General features: G+C 35.8%; 1 pseudogene; it reads left to right on the top strand.

Annotated features, from left to right (window-relative positions):
• Positions 1-5,716: 5,716 nt before the first annotated feature.
• On the top strand, positions 5,717-7,527 carry LOC139176161 (NADH dehydrogenase [ubiquinone] flavoprotein 2, mitochondrial-like; annotated as a pseudogene).
• Positions 7,528-22,960: the final 15,433 nt, after the last annotated feature.

Genomic DNA, 22,960 nt, shown 5'->3' with positions numbered 1-22,960 from the left:
GGGATAGTAGAATCTACGCAATAATTAATTATTGGGAATCATTTAGAAGGGTATCAGCAAATATGTAGTAAATGCTTATTATTAGTAGTAGAAGTAGTATGTCAAATTATCAGAACAAATGTCTTTTTGCAATATGGCAAAGAGGTTAAATATTTGAACTCTAGACATAAATAGACCTCAGTCATACTCTTTAGTGTGTCACTTCCAAGATGAGTGATGTTTAAGTAAAATATTTAATAATTGTCATTTTCCTTACCTCACTGGAAAATTTACAAAACATAGATTGTTGTGAATGATGATGAAGAAATTAAATGTAAAGACTTAGCACAGCAATATTTGGAATGGATATTCAATAATTATTAGTATTTATTAGTACATTATTTAATTAATAGAGCAGCTAAGATTATTACATTTACTAACACTGTCTTTGTAATGTAAGGAGTTTGAACAGAGGCTATGCTTAATATTTTACTTCTATCTCTGAACACAGGATGTGTTGTCCGAGAAACCATCTATCTCTTAGCAAATCAATGTCTCAGTTCCCTTCTAACTTGGAACTTTTTCAGAGGCCATTCTGGATCCTTTTGAACTTCTGGATGAGATGGTAATATCCAGGTACCAGAGAGTTAATATAAAGTGACTAGAGTCAAGAATAATCTTATTTGTTTGACTTTAAAATGCATGAAAGACAAGGTTGCTTATCATGCTAAAATTAATATGAAGTAAGTCTGAAAGTAGAGACTCAAAACACTCAGCATTACTGAGAAGTATATCCCAGGGCTTATAAGCTAATTAAAATTCTGCTTAAACTTATATTTCAAATGACTATATTTAAACTAAATTCACTTGAAACAAAGAGGCATAATTCTTTAACTAAAGCTCACTGTTGCATTTTATCAAGGAAACATCCATAATGTGATGTTCTTTAGAACAAATCCCTGGGTTTTATTAAGGAACTAAAAATACCAATATATGTGACAGTGGATTTTCTAAGAGAAAGGGATTTTTTCTTTTTCCTTTACACTAATGAAAAATGAGGCATATATATTTCTTGAAGGAATCTGTGTGGAAAAAATAAACACCACTTCTAGAGCATATCTTATTTCTATAGCTGCCAAATCTTTCTATCAGCTTTCTCTCTGACAGAAATGCAGCTATTCCTAAATAAGGTTGGTTTTTAACTAAACATTCTGTCTTTGCAAGTGAAAAATGAGCCTATAGGAATATATTTATATCAACACATCAGAATTTTCTTTCTAAAATCTGTTACTAATGATTGATTGTTTGCACTAATCTTGTATACAAGGGTTAAGTAAGAGCTATTACAATATATTAGGCACAGACACTATGCTAATAATGGTTTTTGAAAGTACACAGGACATTCAAAAATGTCATAAAGAAGCTAGCAGTTCGTGCATGGATTTCCAAGTCTCAAATAGTTTTATTTTAATTAATTTAACCCTACTTAAAGATAACTACAGAATGAAGGGACATGTCCACATTTTAGGAGGTATGCAATGTATGTCATGATCTTTTCTTAATGAATCCCTTAAGAATGGACCTGTTCTAAGAAATGTAATGCCTGTTTTTTATTATAGTTTGCCCAACGTTAATGAGAAATTCTATAGGGAATATTTACCTCTTAAAATAATAATAACCTATGACAACTATATTTCTTTGTTAAACAATAAAACCTAAAAGTTTTCCAATAATCCAATTCATTACTAAAAAAAAAAAAAAGCATCACAAAAAATATTTCTTAAGGCTTACCACTAACTTTAAAAGATTTGAAAGTTGAGTAAATATAACATGAAAGATCCCTTATGCATATGTGAGATTCTCTATACTACATATTCTTCCTTCCTGGTCTTGTGTCCTAGTTAAATACTGCTTAGAGTAGATTTGAGAAGTGATCATATCTAAGGCCCAAATTTCCTATTTCTATGGCTCAGAGACTCTTAGAAAAAATAACATTTGACCCTTTCATCTTTTTTTTTTTTTAATATAAATTTACCCTTCCATCTCGGAGAAGGCAATGGCACCCCACTCCAGTACTCTAGCCTGGAAAATACCATAGATGGAGGAGCCTGGTAGGCTGCATGCAGTCCATGGGGTCACCAAGAGTTGGACGGGACTGAGCGACTTCACTTTCACTTTTCACTTTCATGCATTGCAGAAGGAAATGGCAACCCACTCTAGTGCTCTTGCCTGGAGAATCCCAGGGATGGAGGAGCCTGGTGGGCTGCTGTCTCTGGGGTCGCACAGAGTCAGACACGACTGAAGTGACTTAGTAGTATAGTAGTACCCTTCCATCTTAATTCACAAGTGAATCCCAAGGAACCTAAACATCACCTCATCAAACTTCAGTAAATGTAAAGTTCAAAATATTCCTTTTTCTCCCGCCCTCCCACTCATGGAATATTTTCAGTTTTAGGCTTTATTTGTTTATTCATTTGTTCATTCATTCATTCATTTTTCCCACCAACTCAACAGGTCATCAGGAAGCTCCTCTATCCAACACAGACAACACTGGAAAGGAGAACTGCAAGGAGAAGAACCTAATGTTTTATGACCTTCCTCATCTAAACTGAACTGTCACATGCAAAGAAGAATTAAGACTAGCGTACAGTATTGTAAAGTAAAAAACAAATAATAATTAAAAAAAAGAATTAATGTAAAAAATAGGAAAAATGCTAAAAAAACAAACAAACAAACAAAAAAGACTAATGTACAATTTAGAGCTAAAGCTAGCAAAAATAGTCTCTTGTTTAAAAAACAGTGACAAAAGAGGCTCTTTCAAAGGAGAGATTACTTGAGGTTTTTGTGGCCTAATAATGTATATACTTGGAGAAGGAAATGGCAATCCACTCCAGGACTATTGCCTGGAAAATCACATGGACAGAGGAGCCTGGTAGGCTACAGCCCATGGGGTCGCAAAGAGTTGGACACGACTGAGTGACTTCACTTTCTTTCTTTCACTTTCAATGTATATACTAAATAATTTCTCTCTGATAATGTGTTGCTTCACATGGACAATAACTTAATCTGTGTAAGCCATATATAATCTGATAATATAATTTAAATCTTCCTCACAGACATCAGTTCAGCTCAATTCAGTCACTCACTTGTGTTTAACTCTTGCAACCCCGTGGACTGCAGTATGCCAGGCTTTCCTGTCCATCACCAACTCCCAGAGTTTACTCAAACTCATGTCCATTGAGTCCGTGATGCCATCCAACCATCTTATCCTCTATCATCCCCTTCTCCTCCTGCTTTCAATCTTTCCCAGCATCAGGGTCTTTTCCGGTAAGTCAGTTCTTCACATCACATGGCCAAAGTATTGGAGTTTCAGCTTCAGCATCAGTCCTTCCAATGAATATTCAGGACTGATTTCCTTTAGGATTGACTGGTTTGATCTTCTTGCAGCCCAAGGGACTCTCAAGAATCTTCTCCAACACCACAGTTCAAAAGCATCAGTTCTTCGGTGCTAACCTTTCTTTATAACCCAACTCTCACATCCATACATGACTACTGGAAAAACCATAGCTTTAGATAGAACTTTGTTGGCAAAGTGATGTCTTTGCTTTTTAGTATGCTGTCTAGGTTGGTCATAGCTTTTCTGCCAAAGATATAGCTTCACATTTTTTGCCAAATGACACTTTCCTGGTTATTATTTGTATAGAGTAGAAAACAAAATCATTGTTTATCACCTGCAGCTGAAGGAATATATTATATTTATTATACTTAAAAGGATGCATATTTAATTAAGTATGTTAAATGCACAAAATAATAGGCAATACTATTTTATATCACAAGAATCTATGCTCATACTCCTCAGAAAAAATAATTGTCATCTAATATATCTATTTAATGTTTACATTGAAAACTTTGGTATTATATTGGGAATGCATCTTATGAATATTAAGTATATCTGTTATATATGTTATGAATTAATTTTTTAGCTACTCATCAAATGATGCCCCAGGAGTTTTCTAAATGAGGATTGGTGAGTATAGAAAGCAGATTAATTTCTCATCTGTGTTATTCTGAGTCAAATTGCATGGTATGTTCCTCTTTGTGAGTAACTAGTGTTCTCTGGATATCCTGGAAAGGACATACATTTGTTTATTATAATTCCATATGTAGAATGCTCTATCTCCAGACCTGAAATGTATAGCCTTACAAAATGATGTATTTATAATTAAGGGAATATTTTAAGGTTAAAACATATGATTCATCACCTCACAGCAGTTTTTTTGGCCTCATCTGGAAGGTTTTTAGATGAAGTCCAGCTAATTAAGTTAAACAATCTCCACTTCTTGCCACTCCCAGAGTGGTGTGCTGACAGTTTCCTTTTATTACACTCTGAATGTTGGCATGTCTGTCATGAGACATTAAGGATTCATGGATTCACAAGAATTCCTTCAGAATCCTTTCTTTCTCCTATAATGTCTGTTCTATTTGTCTCTGAGTTTCTCTACTAGTAAGATGATCACAGATGCCCTGCTGCTGCTAAGTTGCTTCAGTCATGTCCGACTCTGTGTTACTTGATAGATGGCAGCCCACCAGGCTCCTCTGTCCCTGGGATTCTCCTGGTAAGAATACTGGAGTGGGTTGCCATTTCCTTTTCCAACAGATGCCCTAGATCCCACAATAAAAAATATAGATATAGATATATGGATATATATATAGATATAGATATATTTATCTGTAACTGAAAACATTGCCAAAGGAAGATGAGCTTCCAGAATTTTATGGACTTTAATATCAGAATTAAAATTAATACCAAATACCAAGTTTTCCCTAATATCCATACACATAAGGAAAAAGCTTAAGAAAAAAAACTTCCAAATACCATCCGTGTATTTAATTTGCAATAAAATAGGACATTTAAAGATAATTAGGTAAAAAATGCTCACATATAGTAACAGAACCCACATAATATGAGGAAAGTTTAATGAAATAGGATATTTAAAAGGAATACATAACAAGGTATGCTTAAAAATATTCTATAATTGTTTTTAAAATGTGGAAGGAAGATGTCAAAAACAATTCAATCACAGACACATACAAATTATTTGTAGTCCTTGCTTGATTGGAACTATTTCAGGTGTGCTGATCAATAAGTAAAAGTAAATTATGTGAATTGTCTACTTATACATACCATAGTGTTTGAATGAGTTTTGATAAAATGAAAGAGGTACATAATCATAATGGCCCCTGGCTTGTTTTTTTTTTTTTTTTTTTTAAGTATACAACTTTAGAATGAAGAGGATAATTTTCAAATTGTTGTTTTATTTGTTAACTAGCTATAACTCAAGAAGGGTAGAAAGCAGTCAGGTATTATGGTTTATATTGGAGTTTTGAAAATTAAAATTATAAGCCATTTGCCCTGTGATTATAGAGTCAGAATTTTAAAGAGCCACTTGTAGGGCCCATCTGTTACAAATATCTTTCTTTCAGACATAGAAAGGATATCAAAGAAAACAAATGAGATAATCTGTTAATATGTTTTGCCTTAAACATGTGTTAAGTACATAAAATATATTGGTAGTTAAAGAGCTATGAATTAACTATTACTAAAACCTGAATATCCTGATTTTTTATTAAGTTTTTTATTCATGATATCATGCAATGATAATTAAAAAATTAAAGTAAAAACCACTTGGGAGGTGGGAAATTTGGTCCATCATGATCTCTATGGCTTTCTGGACCCATGGACCCACCCAGCCAGCCTTACCAGTGGAGAAGACATTTGAGGAATTTGTATGAGACAGCTGTGCAGAATGAAGCTGGAGGAGCATTAATTGTGCACAGAGATACTCCTGACAATAACCTAGATATTCCATTTGATTTCACAGTGGAAAACTCTTAAGAGGACAGAGACAATTGTTAAACAAACAAACAAAAATACAACTTCTGCTTTATTGACTATGCCAAAGCCTTTGAGTTTGTGAAACACAACAAACTGTAGAAAATTCTTAAAGAAATGGGAATACCAGGTCACCTTACCTGCCTCCTGAGAAGTCTTTATAGGACTGGGCATGAAACAGCAGACTGGTTCCAAAATTGGAAAAGAAAGATATCAGGGCTGTATATTGTCACCTTACTTATTTGACTTACATACAGAGTACATCATGAGAAATGCTGGGCTGGATGAAGCACAAGCTAGAATCCAGATTGACGGGAGAAATATCAATAACTTCAAATATGCAGATGACATCACCCTTATGGCTGAATGTGAAGAAAACCGAAGAACCTCTTGATCAAAGTGAAAGAGAAGAGTGAAAAAGCTGGTTTAAAACCCAATGTTCAGAAAACAAAGATCATGGCATCTGGTCCCATCACTTCAGGGCAAATATATGGGGAAATGATGGAAACAGTGATAGACTTTCTTTTGTGGGGCTCCAAAATCACTGTGGACAGTGAATGTAGCCATGGAACAAAAAGATGCTTGCTCCTTGGAAGAAAAGTTATGACAAACCTAGACACATATTATAAGTTAGAGACATCACTCTGTCAGCAAAGATCTGTAAAATCAAAGCTATGGTTTTTCCAGTAGTCATGTACAGATGTGAGAGCTGGACCATACATAAGGCTGAATGCTGAACAACTGATGGTTTTGAATTGCAGTGCTGGAGAAGACTCTTGAGACTCCCTGGACAGCAAGATCAAACCAGTCAATCCTAAAGGAAATCAACTCTGAATATTCATTGGAAGGACTGGTGCTGAAGCTTCAAGATTTTGGACCTCTGATGCGAGGAACCAACACATTGAAAAAGACCCTGATGCTGAGAAAGATTGAGGAAAAGGGGGCAAAGAGGATGAGATAGTTGGATGGTGTCATCGACTCAATGAACACGAGTTTGAGCAAACTCAGGGAGATATTGAAGGTCAGAGAATCCTTGTGTGCTGCAGTTCATGGGGTCACAAAGATTCAGAAATGATTGAAGGACTGAACAACAACACCTAAAAGGGCATAAAGCAGATGCTATGCTTCTAATCCTGGATTTAGCTCAAAGAAAAAATGGATGGCTGCCCAACTCTGCTATGAACAAGGTTGAAGAAATTTTACAAGTACCTTCAATAAGAGTGTATGATGTACCAACCTTTTAGACAATATATATTGCAAAGCCACTTGGAAAATATATTTAAGTATGCACTACTATGCCTCACATGCACTGAAAGTCTGACAGCACACTGGAGGTCATTTAGACCCCCCCCCCAAAAAAAAAAAAAAAAAAAAAACACAATTGAAATAAAGTTTGGAGAGACAAACTTTTCACTCTTATAGAAGTGGAATGTTTAGGGGCTTGTGTAAACCCACCAATGGTTCAAATAAATGACAACTACTAGGAGGATCTGACACTTAAGGATTTTGAAGAAACTATTAATGAACTCAAGGCTGGCAGAATCCCGAAACCTGGGCCAAGGAGTGACTGCATCTCATGTAAATCAGCCACAGGTCTTACCTCTTTGACTGAACCACATAAAGGACCTGGATTTCTTGTACAACCAGGCCTTTAATTTATATTTAACTGTATAATTATTTCAACTGGAGAAATAAAGTATGAATCTCCTATCAAAAAAGGAAGAAACACTTTGCAGAATATATAATTTGCAGAAAATTGAGCCACATATAGTGAGGTTCTTAGTTCAGCATGCATAAAGAACATAATATTTTTAAATATTTTCATATTCAATCTGTCATTTAGTCTATATCACCTCAACCACTGAATTTTCATAGAAAATTATTTTCTATGTATTTTAAATCTGATTTTTTAAGTCATAAGTCATTATCTCAAAATCTAAGCTTTATTCAAAAGAATTTCCAAATTTCCCAAATCCACATTTTAATATGAAGAACCAGACCTAAGATTCTTAAACTTATAACTTTACAATTTTTAGCAAAATCATATAATTTAGCAAAACTGAAAACAGGGAGCGCCTTTCCTTTGCAGCAAGGTGGAGGACACCAGGAAGTGAGCCCAGAAAGGAAGTACAAGAGAGAAAGTACAACCAGAATTAGATTTGAAGATTCTGACTCGTGCCTTGAAATAAAAAATTTAAATAGTAGATTGAGATTCAGTAAATACCTTGAACAGAGATATTTACCCTTCACGTAATTACCTTTTTGAAAATAAAAGAAATCCCTAGATTGCTTGTAGCATCAGAAATGTATAGTGATCCTCAGGAAGAATATTCAGAATTCTTGCATATTGTGTATAAACTCACTATACTGAGAAATAAGGGGAAAGATTGAAGCATTTATCCTGTGGCTCCTATATGAGCGTTACTAATAACTATAAAATAGTAGATCAGAAGTTTCTTTTGTGAAAGATTTCATCCTTTGTTCTTTTATTTCTGCTGTCTGTATCATCCTTTACTTTTCATGACAGATAACAATCACATGTTGACATTTGAGGAGTTTTCTCAGTTTGCTTCCTGCCAACAGTTTTTAGGGTTGAAATAAGCTCTTCACTTTGTAGTCAGTATCCAAGATGACAGTATTTCTAATACAATTCTCTTGAAATATGTTGGGTGGTATGGGGAGGGAGGAGGGAGGAGGGTTCAGGATGGGGAACACATGTATACCTGTGGTGGATTCATTTTGATATTTGGCAAAACTAATACAATTATGTAAAGTTTAAAAATAAAATAAAATTAAAAAAAAATATATGTTGGGTGTCTTCCAAATCATATGAGGTTTTACCTCATTTAACACAAAGGTTTATATATGTTTTCCATTCCCATTCCTATATAATGTAAATTGTATTAATAATGAGTAAAAAAATCTCGGTTCATAAGTTTCAAGATATCAAAGACAGATGCGATTGACAGAAGAGAGGAAATATATCACTCAAAGATGGATAAAATGATATTTAGGTCCTTCTTTCTCACTTTGGGAAAAGGCTAGTATGCTTTCAGTTGTACAAGGTGATGTTTGCTTCAGGTAATGTGAAAATATGGTTTTCTATTTTCCTTCTTTGGAATTTAAATATGGTTACAGAAATTATGTATGGATTTCAGATTTACAAGAGTGGGTGATGGTGATGATGTTGTAATATTCCTTAGCTAAACTGAAACTACGTGTTCCAGAATTTCTTGGTAATGCTCAGACTGGGTTGGCCACAAATAAAATAACATCTCATGTGTTCTCAATTACCTTCGAAATGAACTCTGAATGATAAACCAAAAAGCCTCATCTCTCATCAATACCCTCCAGCTGTATAAATTCAGACTCACCCAAACTACTTCCCTTTTTTGAGAGCCACCATGTTTGTTAAGGCACCTTGTCTTTACACGTGTTTTTCCTCTACCTGAAATCATCTTGATTGGCCTTTTCTTAGCTAATGCTTTGTGATATTTTAAGAATAATGTCATGAAACTTAAGTATGTGAGTTACACTCTTCTCTTTGTTTCCACATTGTTTCATATACCCTAACAAAGAATATATTTCTTGCATCTCACTTCTTTGTCTTCTTTTTTATATTCTGATTGCTAAATGAAGGAGTAGATGGAATAATTTATATGGAATTGGTTATAAATATGAAATACTAATTAACAGGACAGCCTTGGCAACTTGGAACTTTTATGGTCAGAGACTGCTGCCTTCCTTAAAAAAGAAATTTTGCTGCCTTTCTAAACAAATATATTTTTGTGTGGATTCTCCCCAATGCTTAAAACATTGAAGACATTCAGAAAATATAAAAAAGCAGAAAACAGTTTTAATACCAACAACAAAAATGGACAGCTAGACAATAAACTTCTGAAGCACTACACAATGAAAGTAAGTAAAATGTTGTTTAGGGCTTGAAATGTAACAATTTTCTTTATTATTTGAAATACCTGGGAAAGCTGCTGATATCTGAGTTTTGGCATAATAGAAGGGTAGAGAAAGACATTAAAGACAAGGAAGAACCATGAAATGTTTTGCTGCAAATACTTAATAATCATCACATGCAATTCTCTTACTAATGTCTAGTATTAAACATTGTGATTTAGAGTTTGCTCCGAAAAACGAGTCTATGCCTAATACATAATATGGATCCTTCCCGTACAGAGCTACACATTTAAGGAGTTATGGATATAACTCCACATGAAACTTTGGTCATCAAAATGTTTTATTTTCTCAGATATGTACCACCACCACCACAAAAATTAAAACAAATGCAGCCTAATGAGGCAGTTTTCATGGAGGATTCAGAAACCTATTGTCTAATTTTCCATACCCATTAATTAGCCAGGTGAGTTATAAAAATAATGACTAAAAAAGCAATCACCTAAAATTGCATTTAGTATAAAGGATAGAATAAGTAGGAGTTTCATTTGTTCTACTTATGGCATTCCTGTACTGTCATTTTATATTCACGTGAAGACTCCATTGACAAGTTTATAGAAATTATAGTATTGGGGGATATTAGAAAGTCCTCAGATCCCTGAATACTTTATCATATACTTACTGATAGACGACATTTTTAATTAATTAATTTATTTTAATTGGAAGCTAATTACTTTACAATATTTTAGTGGTTTTTGCAAACTTATGCACAAATTACACCTTCAGTATTCTTGCCTTGAGAACTACATGAACAGTATGAAAAGGCAAAAAGATATGACACTGACAAATGAAGTCACCAGGTCACTAGGTGTCCAGCATTACTGGATATCAGTGGAGAAATAACTCCAGAAAGAATGGAGAAGAAAAGGAGTAGCCCTCATAGTCAACAAAAGAGTCCAAAGTGCAATATTTGGGTACAATCTTAAAAATGAAAGAATGATCTTTGTTTGTTTCTAAGGCAAGCCATTCAATGTCACAGTAATCCAAGTCTATGCAACAACCAGTGATATTGAAAAAGCTGACACTGAACGGTTCTATGAAGACCTAAAAGACCTTCTAGAACTAACACCCCCAAAAGATGTACTTTTCATCATAGGGGACTGAAATGCAAAAGTAGGAAGTCAAGAGATACTGGAGTAACAGGCAAGTTTGGCCTTAGAGTACAAAATGAAGCAAGGCAAAGGCTAGGAGAGTTTTGCCAACAGAGTGCACTGGTCAAAGCAAATTCCCTCTTCCAACAACACAAGAGAAGACTCTACACATGGACATCACCAGATGGTCAATACCGAAAACAGATGGATTATATTTTTTGCAGCCAAAGATGGAGAAGCTCTCTACAGTCAGCAAAAATAATATTAAGAGCTGACTGTGGCTCAGATCATGAACTCCTTATTGCCAAATTCAGATTTATATTGAAGAAAGTAGGGAAACCACTAGACCATTCAGGCATGACCTAATCAACTCCCTCACAATTATACAGTAGAAGTGACAAACAGATTCAAGGGGTTAGATCTGACAGACAGAGAACTTGAAGGACAATGGACAGAGGTTAAAGACGTTGTACAGGAGGCAGTAATCAAGACCATCCCCAAGAAAACCAAATGCAAAAGGCAAAATGGATGTTTGAGGAAACCTTACAAATAGCTGAGAAAATAAGAGAAGCTCAAGGCAAAGGAGGAAAGGAAAGATATACCCATTTGAATGCAGAGTTCCAAAGACTAGCTAGGAGAGATAAGAAAGCCTTCCTAAATGATAAATGCAAAGAAAGAGAGGAAAACAATAGAATGGGAAAGACTAGAGATCTCTTCAAGAAAATTAGAGATACCAAGGGAACATTTCATACAATAATGGGCACAATATAGGACAGAAATGGTATAGACCTAACAGAAGCAGAAGATATTAAGAAGAGGTGGCAAGAATACACAGAAGAACTATACAAAAAAGATCTTGATGACTCAGATAATCACCATGGTGTGATCAGTCACCTAGAGCCAGACATCCTGAAATGCAAATTAAAGTGGGACTTAGGAAGCATCCCTATTGAACAAAGCTAATAGAGATAATGGAATTCCAATTTAGCTCTTTCAAATCCTAAAAGATGGTGCTTTAAAGGGCTGCACTCAATATGCCAGCAAATTTGGAAAACTCAGCAGTGGCCACAAGACTGGAATAGGACAATTTTCTTTCCAGACCCAGCAAAGGCAATGCCAAAGAATGTTGAAACTAACACATAATTTTACTCATCTCACACACTAGCAAAGTAATGCTCAAAATTATGCACTGAGGCTTCAACAGTATGTGAACTATGAATTTCCAAATGCTTAAGCTGGATTTAGAAAAGGCAGAGAAACCAGAGATCAAATTGCCAACATCCATTGGATCATTGAAAAAGCAAGAAACACCTACTTCTGCTTTGTTGACTACAGCAAAGCCTTTGACTGTGTGGGTCACAAAAAAAAACTGAAAAATTCTTAAAGAGAATACCAAGTGACCTTATCTGCCTCCTGAGAAATCTGTATCCAGGTCAAGAAGCAAGAGTTAGAACTGGACATGGAACAACAGACTGGTTCCAAATTGGGAAAGAACTACGACAAGACTGTATATTGTCACCGTGCTTATTTAACTTACATGCAGAGTACATTATGCAAAATGCCAGGCTGGATGAAGCACAAGCTGGAATCAAGATTTCTGGGAGAAATATCAATAACCTCAGATACACAGCTCACAACACCCTTATGGCAGAAAGTGAAGAAGAACTAAAAAGCCTCTTGATGAAAGTGAAAGAGGAGAGTGAAAGGCTGGTTTGAAACTCCACATTCAAGAAGCTAAGATCATTGCATCTGGTCCCATCACTTCATGGCAAATAGATGGGGAAACACTGGAAACAGTGACAGACTTCATTTTCTTGGGCTCCAAAATCACTGCAGATGGTGATTGCAGCCAGGAAATTCAAAGACACTTTCTCCTTGTAAGAAAAGCTATGACCAAACTAGACAGCATACTAAAAAGCAAAGACATTACTTTGCTGACAAAGGTCCATCTTGTCAAACCTATAGTTTTTCCAGTTAGTCATGTATGGCTGTGAGAGTTGGACTGTAGAGAAAACTGAACACCAAAAAATTGATGCTCTTGAATTGTGGTGTTGGAGAAGACTCTTGAGAGTCCCTTGCACTGCAAGGAGATCAAACCAGTCAATCCTAAAGGAAATCAGTCCTGAATATTCATTGGAAGGACTGATGCTGAAGCTGAAACTTCAAATATTTGGCCACCTGATTTTAAGACTGACTCATTGAAAAAGACTCTGGTGCTGGGAAAGATTGAAAGCTTAAGGAGAAGGGTATGACAGAGGATGAGATTGTTGCATGGCATCACTGACTCGATGGACATGAGTTTGAGCAAGTTCCAGGAGTTGGTAATGGACAGGGAAAACTGGTGTCCTGCAGTCTATGGAATTGCAAAGATTCAGACACGACTGAGCAATTGAAGTGAACCGAGGTGCATACTTCTTAATTTAATACAGGAAAGCAAATGGTAATATCTGTGTCATAATTGATGAAGTGGTAGTATAGCCAAGTATTCTGGATCTTTGCTGTTAAAACAAAAACAAAAATAGATAAAGCTACCATCCATCTGATAAAGTTGTTGTGAGGAGTAAAAAACATGAATTGCTAGGCAACTCCACATAATAATACATTTTAGGTATTATGGTTCACTTTTTTGTCTAAATATTCACCATCAGATTATTGTGGAAAGTAAGCTTGAATGGCAGTGGAGATGAGTGAAAACTGAGAAACTTTCAAATCATAGGATAGCAAGGCAGGAACAGAGAGTTGCAATAAAGTTTCAATAAATAAATCCTAGAACCAAAGTATGAGACCATCAGAACTGACTTGGGACTGCCAGGACCCAAATCATTTTAGACCATTTCACAGCGTTATATTCCAATGAGTTTATTGATCTTTTCAAAGTGCAAGTGAATGTCACTGAGACATGTCTGACTTTATGAGACCCCATGGACACACTCCATGGAATTCTCCAGGCCAGAATACTGGAGTGGGTAGCTATTCCCCTCTCCAGGTAATCTTCCCAACCCAGGGATCAAATCCGGGTCTCCCACATTGTAGGTGGATTCTTTAACCGCTGAGCCACCAGGGAAGCAATATCTTAGATGTTCAATTTTATCGTTTTATAAGATGATATATAATAGCATATATTTAATTAACTGATATGTCCCAAAGCCCCCATCATAAATCACATTTCATTGGGTTGCTTTCATAATGATGGAAAATTTTTTATCAAATATCAGGTCCATTTTCTTATTGTTCAGTCACCAAGTCGTGTCTGACTCTGCTACTCCATGTACTGCAGCATGCCAGGCTTCCCAATCGCTCACCATCTCCTGGAGTTTGCCCAAATTTATATCCATTGAATAGGTGATTCCATCCAACAATCTCATCCTGTTACCTTCTTTTCCTTTACCCTTCAATCTTTCCCATCATCAGGATCTTTTCCAATGATTTGGCTGTTTGCCTCAGTTGGCCAAAATATTGGAGCTTCGGCTTTAGCATCAGTCCTTCCAAAGAGTATTCAAGATTGGTTTTCTCTAAGATTAGCTGGTTTGACCTCTTTGCTTTCCAAGGGACTCTCACGAGTCCTCAGTGCCATAGCTAAAAATAAATTAACAGATAAATTGCTTGCTTCGAAAATATATGCTGAAACTATCTCATAAGTTTCAGGCAGAAAAAAAAAAAGTTTCAGGCAGAAATAGTGATTGATAAGTTTGTTATATCTCTATCTTCTAACACAGTGATTGGCACATGGATTGGAGTCTATAAATATTGAATGATTTGATTAAAAAATAAAGAAATGGCCAAATGGAAATTTTGTTGCTAAGCATGTATTTGAATCCATGAAGTCCACCTTCCTTGGGTTAGTAATTCTCCCTTCTCTAATCTCCCTACCACGTTCTTCCATTCCTCCACTACAGTCATTTTTTCCCCTTCTATTCTCTTTTCTCTTCTCTTCTTTTCTCCTCTTCTCTTCCAAACACAGCATGTTGAGTGGATAACTACTGACATGTAATTGTTACTATAGATTTTGAGTATCTGTGAAAAAGCAAATCAATGGCATGCAACCAATATGTATCTCACTAACTCTAAGTTTGTTCTAGAACAGAAAGTGGTATTAAACAACTTCATTAAAAAAAAAATCAGATTCACTATGTTTAAAATATAAGGGAAGGATAAATGTTTTCAAATAGATTTAATGAACAGGATAACAAATTCTGAAGTTCTATTTAGCAAAAATATACCACTTCAGCAAGACTCTGTATCTACTTATGACCTTTATTTATCTAAGGAGCTGTCTCCCCAACCTTGTGTGCTGCTTGCTAGATTACAAAAAATCAAAATTTAAAAACCTAACATCTTCAAGAGCACTCAAGCTGTTTTTAGGAGTTAGCACATTTGTCTGTAGGATGTGGGGAAACTAACTGCCACTACACCTACAACTTTTCTGAATTGATGACTCTTCTGAAAAAGAATCTCAGGAATGTGGTTATTTCCTACCTAGAGAGTGGAACTGAAAAGAATGTTGATTAGGCTGGCTCAATTCTAAAGAAATTCTGGAAATAAACCTTTATAAGTTTCACTATGCCCATCATAGCAGGAAGTAGCTATTCCATTTGGTTCAAAGATTTGAAGTGCTCTTTACAGCACATTCTTTGGAGATATGACCTTTGGGTATGAAGGATATAATCGATTCATTGACAGGCAAAGGCAAAATTTTAATGATGTTATCTAATATGACATTTTACCTTTAACTTCAGATTTCTAGACTTCATGTCTTCATTTCATGAACAAAAGCAATGTAATACAATAATTCAGCTTACTAACAATCTGCTTTTCTAAATGGAAGGTTAATGCTGGCCTGCCAAATTTTTTCTGAATTGCATTTATTTATTTACTTTTCTAAAAATACATTAGTCATCATTAACAACCATTTTCTCCATATTATGTTAAATCCTAAGGTTACTGATATTACTAATGCTCAGTGGTAAATCGAATTATGCTTCAGAACTATGCTCTTTCACCTCATCTTATAAGACTGATGGATACTCTCACTTCATTGTTGTAGTAATTGACCTAGTGACTCTTGTTAAGAAATAGGATACTGTAGATACTCAAAATCTGCTTGTGTAGAAGGACTTATGCTCTTGACATCTTAACAACAGAGTCCCTTCCAATCTGTAAACATGCTATATTTATTCACTTACTTAAGTCTCCTTTAGTTTATCTCAGTAATGTTTTGTAGTTTTTAGTGTACTTATATACATTTTGTTACTTTATTTATAAATATTTCATTTTTGATACTATTATAAATGGTATTTTTCTCTACTTATATTTGTAGAACAGTGTCTGGTATAAGTAGGAGCTCAGTAAATATTTATTGGCCCATTACTAATTGGATTCTATGCTCATCTGATATATCTCATTATTTTAATAATTTTAGTAGGCAAACAAGATTTTTTTTTTAATTGAAGGAAGGTAGGCCTCTCATGGGAGTGATTACTGACATATCTGTTCTTTTTTCTGTTTTGTCTATTTTCTTAATTCGTTATGATATTTGGATATACTTTCCTAGAACTATGTCCTTCTGTTTGGCCACACTACTCTTATTCTTTTTGGAGCTTTAGGTAATTTAATTACTCATTTTTAGCTGTTGTGATTACTGTTCAATACCTAGCAACACAGTATTACAGTCAGAAGCTATAAATATAGAACATATAAGCCTCTATAGTAAACAAGTTCTCCCTGGATTTTCCTTATTATGATATCTTTCTTTAATGCATTTATTTCTGGATGTCTGGGTGTTTGTTGCAGTGTGTTGGGTTTTCTCTAGTTTTGGGGAGCATGGGCTACTTTTTATTGTGGTACAGAGGCTTCTCATTGCAGTGGCTTCTCTTGTCACTGAGCATGGTACAGCACAGGCTCAATAGTTGTGGCACAGGGGATTAGTTGCTCGCTGGCATGTGGGATTTTCCTGGACCAGGGATGAAACCCTGTCTCCATAATTGGCAGGCAGATTCTTTACCACTGAGCCAGCCAGAAAACCCCCTTTATTATATCTTTAAGTAAAATGTGTATTTTAAAGTAGAATTGCAAAGTATAAATTCTACATGTTTAATCTGAACAAATACAATGAATGTATTTATTCATACATTTAAGAAACATTTAATATTGCAAGAGCCACATAATATATAGACACTGAGGATAAAAAGATGAGTAAGATACAATGACTAGTTATATTGTATTATCTATAATTACATTGTTACATAAGTATATATGGATATATGCATAACAAGTAAGTGTATATATAACTTATATCAGCATATAAAAGATATTAACTATGGGTATAAATATTGTGAAAACATTTAATTTTATCATAGTCACTGTAATTTTCTCAAAGGATAAAAAAAAACTTCAGTGACTTTTGGAGTTATACCAGACCAAAAAAAGTTTGGTGGTTAGAATGTCAGCAGCATAAAAGTTGAAATATTGTATCACATAATTTGAATAGTCAGTTTAAAACGTTATATTTATTGGAATCCATCATCCAAAGTGGTGAAACTGTTCAGAGAGCCAGCCATTTGTATTCTATTACTTCAGATAAGACTTGGATTTGCAAATTCAGCTTCTATGGCTTTCTTTTATGGTTAAAATTTATAACCAAATAAAATATAAATCAAAGAAAAAAATCCTCTTGTCTATAAATATATTGTCATTTAAATGGATGCTGTCCACATAGTAGGCTCTCTACAAATAAGTTAATTATTAAATGTATACATCAGATTAATAAAAGTTTAAGTTCCTTATAAAAAAAATACTTGGGGAATTAAAAATAATCATCATACATAAAAATTCACATTAAGTATTTGTGTTTCAAATTCAAATTTTCAACAGCAAATGAAAATCTCTTGTCACTAGAAAAGACTACCTTACTCTGTGGGTGGGGGAGGTATTCACAATATATTAATTATCAATTACTATACATCTCAGGCACAATTAGTTTGTCAAATGTGTTTTATTTTTAGTAGATGTATCAGAAAATATTATTTTACAGTAGTAATGATAATAATTAAATACAACTTTTTGTATGGTATATAAAAAGTCATATCATCCCAATTTTCTTTTGAGAGTCAAAATTATAAACAAAATAATTGATTATATTACCAAAGGTTTGATTACAGTTATGATGAATGAGAATAACAACATTCCTACCAAAACCAAGTTTAAAAAGCTAACATTTTCCTTTAAAAAAAACTTTGGTTAAAGAATAGGAAAGAAGCTGAAGCACAACTTGACAGAGATAAAATTCTGGAAAAAGAAGTAGCAACTCAAAAAAAAAAAAAATGAGCTCAAATTTTACAGCCCACTTTTTTCTTAGGACATTTGTCAGTTCTAAATAAAGAGCAAGAAGTTGAAGTCTGGGAAAGAGCCTTGGCTAGGAGCAGCTACCAAGAGGCAGGAAAATTAACAGAGATACAATATTTCCCCTAGGCTATGAAGGAAAGCTGATAGAGATAAAAGAATGCTCCATTTCCAGTGAGAAGAAAGGATTGGGAATTGATTTCACTACCCTGTCAGTTTTCACATCAAGGCATTCAGTTAATTCTGAACTTTTGCAGTGTTGGAGGTTAACACACTACCTATGGCTGATTTTTGTTGATGTATGACAGAAAACCACACAATTCTGTAAAGGACTTATCCTTCAATTAAAAATAATAAATAAAATGGCAAAAAAAAATATAGACAAGTCTCTTGGACTTTCCTGGAGATCTAGTGTTAAGACTCCATGCTTCCAATGCAGTGGGTGTGTGTTCAATCCCTGATCAGGGAACTAAGATCTCACATACCCAATCTGGTAATCATCTCAGATTCTCAGAACACACAGGAGGCTATACCTTAGCAGGAGTAACAGCTCCAGAGACAGAGGTCAGCTTTGTTTTTTACAAATGAACTTTGAAACCTGTCAAAAAATCTACTTTTTTTGAAATATAAAGCTCAGAATTTATTATTTTGTTAAGAGACGGGTTGAAATTCAAAAGACAATCAGATATAAACAGACTCAGTGACAAATTTGACATTGTATTTCTAAGAAAATTTTTTAAATAGATATGATTAGTATATTTTAAATATAGGATAAAATATATCATCTGAATAGCCTACCTTGACAAATGACTCTGATAGCAAAATGGACACAATGGAAAAAGGAATGAATGTACTGAAAGAAACTGAAAGGCAGAGTAATAGTAAGTATCCATATTGAAGCACACAGAGAAACTGAAGAATAGAAAAATACCATAAATGATATATGAAACAAAATCAAAAGACTAGCATATATTTTGTCTTTAGTTTTTTTTTATTTAAATAAATACTTAATTTAAGAACAGTTTTCTAATTATAGGAAAGTAATATAAAGAGTACAAGCAGTTCCTGTATACTTCTTACCCAGTTTTCCCTATTGTTTTCCTTTTTAACTTTTATTGGAGTATAGGTGGATTTGCAATGTCTTATTACTTTCAGGTATACAACAAGGTCACAGAAGGCAATGCCAACCCACTCCAGTACTCTTGCCTGGAAAATCCCATGGGCAGAGGAGCCTGGTGGGCTGCAGTTCATGGGGTCACGAAAAGTCGGACAGGACTGAACGACTTCACTTTCATTTTTCACTTTCATGCATTGGATAAGGAAATGGCAACCCACTCCTGTGTTCTTGCCTGGAGAATCCCAGGGACAGGGGAGCCTGGTGGTCACACAGGGTCGGACACAACTGAAGCAACTTAGCAGCAGCAGCAGTATACAGCAAAGTGAATCAATTACACATATACATATATCCACTAGTTTTTAAATATTCTTTTAAATTTTTTTAGCATATTTTTAACCAGAGTAACAGACAGCGAGAAGGGAATAAAGAAATACTTCAAGAAATACAGGGCAAGAATTTCCTTAAATCAAATACTAACATCAAATCACAGGTGTAGTAAATTCTGTACTCCCAGCAAGATGAATACATAGAAATCTATATCTCTGTACATCATGATAAACCAAGCAAACACCAATAATATAAAGATGCTTTAATAGCAGCTATAAGCAGGGACACATTACACTTGTAAGAGCAACAGTAGCACTGTTCATAGAAATTCATTGCTGAAAAATTCAAGAAATTTCAAAAGAGTCAAGTAACTCAGGATATATTCTTTGATATAGTCAAATTAATAAAAAAATAATAGCCGGAAAAATAGAGAAATTTTAAACTCTATAGACATTGATAATTTTCCAGCAAAAAAAAAACCACTACATTGTCAAAATAAATTATGAAATTAGTACTGCTGCTGCTACTAAGTCGCTTCAGTTGTGTCCGACTATGTGCAACCCCATAGACGGCAGCCCACCAGGCTCCCCTGTCCCTGGGATTCTCCAGGCAAGAACACTGGAGTGGGTTGCCATTTCCTTCTCCAATGCATGAAAGTGAAAAGTGAAAGTGAAAGTGAAGTCGCTTAGTTGTGTCCGACTCCTAGCGACCCCATGGACTGCAGCCCACCAGGCTCCTCCATCCATGGGATTTTCCAGGCAAGAGTACTGGAGTTGGGTGCCATTGCCTTCTCTGAAAGTTAGTACTATGTTGAACTAAATGATTAAAAAAACAAGAACAAAAACAAAAAAAACTTCATGCCAAAATTAATAATTCACTTAATGCAGGCAAATTTAGAATAGTATAGGGAATTCAGAACCTATAAGGAAATTAGGATCTTAAAACTCATATAGCAGGTGGTTCTAAGATGGTGGAGGAATAGGACAGGGAGACCACTTTCTCCCCCACAAATTCATCAAAAGAACATTTAAACGCTGAGCAAATTTCACAAAACAACTTCTGAATGCCAGCAGAGGACATCAGGCACCCAGAAAAGCAGCCCATTGTCTTCGAAAGGAGGTAGGAAAAAAATATAAAAGACAAAAAAAGAGACAAAAGAGGTAGGTATGGAGCCCCATCCCAGGAAAGGAGTCTTAAAAAGACAGAAGTTTCCAAACACCAGGAAACACCCTCACTGCTGAGTCTGTGGTGAGCCTTGGAAGCACAGAGGGCAACCATAACAGGGAGGAAAAATAAATAAATAATTAAAATCCACAGATTACGAGCCCAATGGTAACTCCCCCAGTGGAGAAGCAGTTCAGACGCCTGCGCCTTCGAGTAGCAAGCGGGGGCTGGGCAGGGAGGCGCGGGCTGCCTTGCTTAGACTAAGGACCGAGCCTGAATGCCCCGAGGGCAATCTGAGCAAAATAACTTGGGCTAGCAAACCAGAGTGTGGGATAGCTACCATGAGAAAAGCCCTAACCTAATACACCACCAGGCCCACACACAGAACAAAGGACTGAACAGAACTAGCCGGCCTCAGAACATCCCCCTCCGGTGACAGGCAGCCAGAGCCAGAAGTGGGTAATCGCAGCCCCAGAGAGACATTATCTACCAAACTGCAAGTAGGCTTCTTTGCTAACTAAGACTTCTTGGGGTTCTGGATGGTCATCACCCGCCCAAGAAGGTGTGCCAGTTGTACACCCAGAAAATCGAGTGGCAGGGACGGGGGAGGCAATAAGTCGCAGCAACCATGCTCACCAAACACCTCATCGCCTGAGCTGCTCGGAACTGGGAAGGGTACAAAACGCAGGCCCAACTAAGTCTGTGCCTCTGAGGACTACCCTAGTGCCTGAACTTGAGTGGCTTAGATCTGAGAGGTGCATGCAGCCCAGGGCTGGCCTTGGACAGTTCCCAGCAGAGCAACCTAGAGCCTGAGTAGTGTGGGCAGGGAGGGAGCACACGTCGTGAACGGGGGCAGGCCCAGTGTGGCTGAGACACTGCGAGCATACGGCAGTGTTATTTGTTTGCAGCATCCCTCCCTCCCTGCAGCGTGACTGAACAAGTGAGCCTAAAAAAAGTGTCCACCACCGCCCCCCTTGTGTTAGGGCGGAAATCAGACACTGAAGAGACCAGCAAACAGAAGAAGCTAAAACAGAGGGAACTGCCTTGGAAGTGACAAGTGCAATAGATTAAAACCCTGTAGTTAGTACCAACTACATAGGAAGGGGTCTATAGATCTTGAAAAATATAAGCTGGACCAAGGAACTATCCGAAAATGAACTGACCCCACACTGTCCACAATACCACCAGAGAAAGTCCTAGATATATTTTTTACTATTTTTATGATCATTCTTTTTTTTTTATTTTTAAAAATTTTGAGTCCTTTATTACTTCTTTAATTTTCATTTTTATAACCTATTACTTTGCAAAAAAAAAAAAACAACCCTATTTTTTTAAAGCAAACTTCATACATATATATATATATATATTTAATAATTTTTGTGACTTTGTTTTTTTCTTTTTTTTTTCTTCTTTTCTTTAATATTGTATTTTTGAAAATCCAACCTCTACTCTAGATTTTTAATCTTTGCTTTTTGGTATTTGTTATCAATGTTGTACCTTTAAGAACCCAATCTTCAGTACCCATTTTTACTTGGGAGCAAGAATACTGGCTTGACTGCTCTCCCCCACTCTGAACTCTCCTTTTTCTCCACCAGGTCACCTCTGTCTCCTCCCTCCCCCTTCTCTTCTCTACCCAGCTCTCTAAATCTCTGTGTATTCCAGACAGTGGACGACACTTAGGGAACTGATTACTGGCTGGATCTGTCTCTCTCCTTTTCATTCCTCCCTTTTATCCTCCTGGACACCTCTGTCTTCTTTCTCCCTCTTCTCTTCTCCGTATAACTCCGTGAACATCTCTGAGTGATCCAGACTGTGGAGCTCACATAAAGAAGTGATTACTGGCTAGTTTGCTCTCTCTTTTGATTCCACCTCATCTCATTTGTGGCACCTCTAACTCCCTCTTCCCTCTTCTCTTCTCCATGTAACTCTGTGAACCTCTCTGGGTATCCCTCACTGTGGAGAAACTTTTCATCTTTAACCTAGATGTTTTACCAATGGTGCTGTATAGAAGGAGAAGTCCTGAGACTACTGCAAAAATAAGACTGAAAACCGGAAGCAGGAGGCTTAAGTCCAAATCCTGAG

This window comes from Bos indicus, chromosome 15, assembly GCF_029378745.1.
Source record: "Bos indicus isolate NIAB-ARS_2022 breed Sahiwal x Tharparkar chromosome 15, NIAB-ARS_B.indTharparkar_mat_pri_1.0, whole genome shotgun sequence".
Classification (NCBI taxonomy): domain Eukaryota; kingdom Metazoa; phylum Chordata; class Mammalia; order Artiodactyla; family Bovidae; genus Bos; species Bos indicus.
The sequence above is the reverse complement of the archived record's forward strand: the minus strand, read 5'-3'. Positions and strand labels throughout refer to the sequence as shown.